Source organism: Polyodon spathula, unplaced genomic scaffold (genome assembly GCF_017654505.1).
Source record: "Polyodon spathula isolate WHYD16114869_AA unplaced genomic scaffold, ASM1765450v1 scaffolds_2014, whole genome shotgun sequence".
Classification (NCBI taxonomy): domain Eukaryota; kingdom Metazoa; phylum Chordata; class Actinopteri; order Acipenseriformes; family Polyodontidae; genus Polyodon; species Polyodon spathula.
In genome coordinates this window covers 1-4,067 of record NW_024473489.1, presented here as the reverse complement: position 1 = coordinate 4,067, position 4,067 = coordinate 1, and the positions used below count along the sequence as shown (strand labels likewise).

General features: G+C 40.8%; 3 non-coding genes and 4 pseudogenes across 3 annotated transcripts; all 7 read right to left on the bottom strand.

Moving 5' to 3' along the window:
- Window positions 1-197: 197 nt before the first annotated feature.
- Window positions 198-314, bottom strand: LOC121310315 (annotated as a pseudogene).
- A 150-nt stretch (window positions 315-464) lies between these two features.
- Window positions 465-586, bottom strand: LOC121310314 (annotated as a pseudogene).
- Window positions 587-781: 195 nt separating this feature from the next.
- On the bottom strand, window positions 782-897 carry LOC121310310 (annotated as a pseudogene).
- Window positions 898-1,359: 462 nt separating this feature from the next.
- LOC121310313 lies at window positions 1,360-1,478 on the bottom strand. The gene has a single exon (XR_005948773.1). It is a non-coding gene; the product is annotated as a 5S ribosomal RNA (ribosomal RNA).
- Window positions 1,479-2,248: 770 nt separating this feature from the next.
- On the bottom strand, window positions 2,249-2,367 carry LOC121310312. The gene has a single exon (XR_005948772.1). It is a non-coding gene; the product is annotated as a 5S ribosomal RNA (ribosomal RNA).
- Window positions 2,368-2,479: 112 nt separating this feature from the next.
- LOC121310311 lies at window positions 2,480-2,593 on the bottom strand (annotated as a pseudogene).
- A 799-nt stretch (window positions 2,594-3,392) lies between these two features.
- On the bottom strand, window positions 3,393-3,511 carry LOC121310309. The gene has a single exon (XR_005948771.1). It is a non-coding gene; the product is annotated as a 5S ribosomal RNA (ribosomal RNA).
- Window positions 3,512-4,067: the final 556 nt, after the last annotated feature.

The following is a 4,067-nucleotide window of genomic DNA, read 5'->3' as shown; positions in this document are numbered from 1 at the left end:
CATCCAAGTACTAACTAAGCCCAACATTGCTTTGCTTCTGAGATCGGACGAGATCAGGCATATTCAAGGTGGTGTGGCTGTAGGCGACACTTGCTTGACAGTCAGGAATTTTATCTTTTTTGGGTAGAGTGTCATTTCGACCATTGATGTTGCATATTGAAATATTTAAATGGTAAAATGAAATTTCAACACTGTGATACCTACAGCACTCAGTATTCCCAGGTGGTCTCCCATCCAAGTCTAACAAGCCCAACATTGCTTTGCTTCTGAGATCGGACGAGATCAGGCATATTCAAGGTGGTGTGGCTGTAGGCGACACTTGATTGACAGTCAGGAATTTTATCTTTGTTTGTAGGGTTGTTTGACAGTCAGGAATTTTATCTTTTTTGGGTAGAGTGTCATTTCGACCATTGATGTTGCATATTGAAATATTTAAATGGTAAAATGAAATTTCAACACTGTGATACCTACAGCACTCAGTATTCCCAGGTGGTCTCCCATCCAAGTACTAACATAAGCCCAACATTGCTTTGCTTCGCTGAGATCGGACGAGATCAGGCATATTCAAGGTGGTGTGGCTGTAGGCGACACTTGTTTGACAGTCAGGAATTTTATCTTTTTTGAGATCGGACGAGATCAGGCATATTCAAGGTGGTGTGGGCTGTAGGCGACACTTGCTTGACAGTCAGGAATTTTATCTTTTTTGGGTAGAGTGTCATTTCGACCATTGATGTTGCATATTGAAATATTTAAATGGTAAAATGAAATTTCAACACTGTGATACCTACAGCACTCAGTATTCCCAGGTGGTCTCCCATCCAAGTCAACAAGCCCAACATTGCTTTGCTTCTGAGATCGGACGAGATCAGGCATATTCAAGGTGGTGTGGCTGTAGGCGACACTTGCTTGACAGTCAGGAATTTTATCTTTTTTGGGTAGAGTGTCATTTCGACCATTGATGTTGCATATTGAAATATTTAAATGGTAAAATGAAATTTCAACACTGTGATACCTACAGCACTCAGTATTCCCAGGTGGTCTCCCATCCAAGTCAACATTGCTTTGCTTCTGAGATCGGACGAGATCAGGCATATTCAAGGTGGTGTGGCTGTAGGCGACACTTGCTTGACAGTCAGGAATTTTATCTTTTTTGGGTAGAGTGTCATTTCGACCATTGATGTTGCATATTGAAATATTTAAATTTAAACTGTGATACCTACAGCACTCAGTATTCCCAACACTGTGGCGACACTTGCTTGACAGTCAGGAATTTTATCTTTTTTGGGTAGAGTGTCATTTCGACCATTGATGTTGCATATTGAAATATTTAAATGGTAAAATGAAATTTCAACACTGTGATACCTACAGCACTCAGTATTCCCAGGTGGTCTCCCATCCAAGTACTAACTAAGCCCAACATTGCTTTGCTTCTGAGATCGGACGAGATCAGGCATATTCAAGGTGGTGTGGCTGTAGGCGACACTTGCTTGACAGTCAGGAATTTTATCTTTTTTGGGTAGAGTGTCATTTCGACCATTGATGTTGCATATTGAAATATTTAAATGGTAAAATGAAATTTCAACACTGTGATACCTACAGCACTCAGTATTCCCAGGTGGTCTCCCATCCAAGTCAACATTGCTTTGCTTCTGAGATCGGACGAGATCAGGCATATTCAAGGTGGTGTGGCTGTAGGCGACACTTGCTTGACAGTCAGGAATTTTATCTTTTTTGGGTAGTGTCATTTCGACCATTGATGTTGCATATTGAAATATTTAAATGGTAAAATGAAATTTCAACACTGTGATACCTACAGCACTCAGTATTCCCAGGTGGTCTCCCATCCAAGTCAACATTGCTTTTTGCTTCTGAGATCGGACGAGATCAGGCATATTCAAGGTGGTGTGGCTGTAGGCGACACTTGCTTGACAGTCAGGAATTTTATCTTTTTTGGGTAGAGTGTCATTTCGACCATTGATGTTGCATATTGAAATATTTAAATGGTAAAATGAAATTTCAACACTGTGATACCTACAGCACTCAGTATTCCCAGGTGGTCTCCCATCCAAGTCAACATTGCTTTGCTTCTGAGATCGGACGAGATCAGGCATATTCAAGGTGGTGTGGCTGTAGGCGACACTTGCTTGACAGTCAGGAATTTTATCTTTTTTGGGTAGAGTGTCATTTCGACCATTGATGTTGCATATTGAAATATTTTTAATGGTAAAATGAAATTTCAACACTGTGATACCTACAGCACTCAGTATTCCCAGGTGGTCTCCCATCCAAGTACTAACTAAGCCCAACATTGCTTTGCTTCTGAGATCGGACGAGATCAGGCATATTCAAGGTGGTGTGGCTGTAGGCGACACTTGCTTGACAGTCAGGAATTTTATCTTTTTTGGGTAGAGTGTCATTTCGACCATTGATGTTGCATATTGAAATATTTAAATGGTAAAATGAAATTTCAACACTGTGATACCTACAGCACTCAGTATTCCCAGGTGGTCTCCCATCCAAGTACTAACTAAGCATTGCTTTGCTTCTGAGATCGGACGAGATCAGGCATATTCAAGGTGGTGTGGCTGTAGGCTGTAGGCGACACTTGCTTGACAGTCAGGAATTTTATCTTTTTTGGGTAGAGTGTCATTTCGACCATTGATGTTGCATATTGAAATATTTAAATGGTAAAATGAATGTTCAACACTTCAACACACTGTGATACCTACAGCACTCAGTATTCCCAGGTGGTCTCCCATCCAAGTCAACATTGCTTTGCTTCTGAGATCGGACGAGATCAGGCATATTCAAGGTGGTGTGGCTGTAGGCGACACTTGTTTGACAGTCAGGAATTTTATCTTTTTTGGGTAGAGTGTCATTTCGACCATTGATGTTGCATATTGAAATATTTAAATGGTAAAATGAAATTTCAACACTGTGATACCTACAGCACTCAGTATTCCCAGGTGGTCTCCCATCCAAGTCAACATTGCTTTGCTTCTGAGATCGGACGAGATCAGGCATATTCAAGGTGGTGTGGCTGTAGGCGACACTTGCTTGACAGTCAGGAATTTTATCTTTTTTGGGTAGAGTGTCATTTCGACCATTGATGTTGCATATTGAAATATTTAAATGGTAAAATGAAATTTCAACACTGTGATACCTACAGCACTCAGTATTCCCAGGTGGTCTCCCATCCAAGTCAACTTTGCTTGCTTTGCTTCTGAGATCGGACGAGATCAGGCATATTCAAGGTGGTGTGGCTGTAGGCGACACTTGCTTGACAGTCAGGAATTTTATCTTTTTTATCTTTTTTGGGTAGAGTGTCATTTCGACCATTGATGTTGCATATTGAAATATTTAAATGGTAAAATGAAATTTCAACACTGTGATACCTACAGCACTCAGTATTCCCAGGTGGTCTCCCATCCAAGTACTAACTAAGCCCAACATTGCTTTGCTTCTGAGATCGGACGAGATCAGGCATATTCAAGGTGGTGTGGCTGTAGGCGACACTTGCTTGACAGTCAGGAATTTTATCTTTTTTGGGTAGAGTGTCATTTCGACCATTGATGTTGCATATTGAAATATTTAAATGGTAAAATGAAATTTCAACACTGTGATACCTACAGCACTCAGTATTCCCAGGTGGTCTCCCATCCAAGTCAACATTGCTTTGCTTCTGAGATCGGACGAGATCAGGCATATTCAAGGTGGTGTGGCTGTAGGCGACACTTGCTTGACAGTCAGGAATTTTATCTTTTTTGGGTAGAGTGTCATTTCGACCATTGATGTTGCATATTGAAATATTTAAATGGTAAAATGAAATTTCAACACTGTGATACCTACAGCACTCAGTATTCCCAGGTGGTCTCCCATCCAAGTCAACATTGCTTTGCTTCTGAGATCGGACGAGATCAGGCATATTCAAGGTGGTGTGGCTGTAGGCGACACTTGCTTGACAGTCAGGAATTTTATCTTTTTTGGGTAGAGTGTCATTTCGACCATTGATGTTGCATATTGAAATATTTAAATGGTAAAATGAAATTTCAACACTGTGATACCTA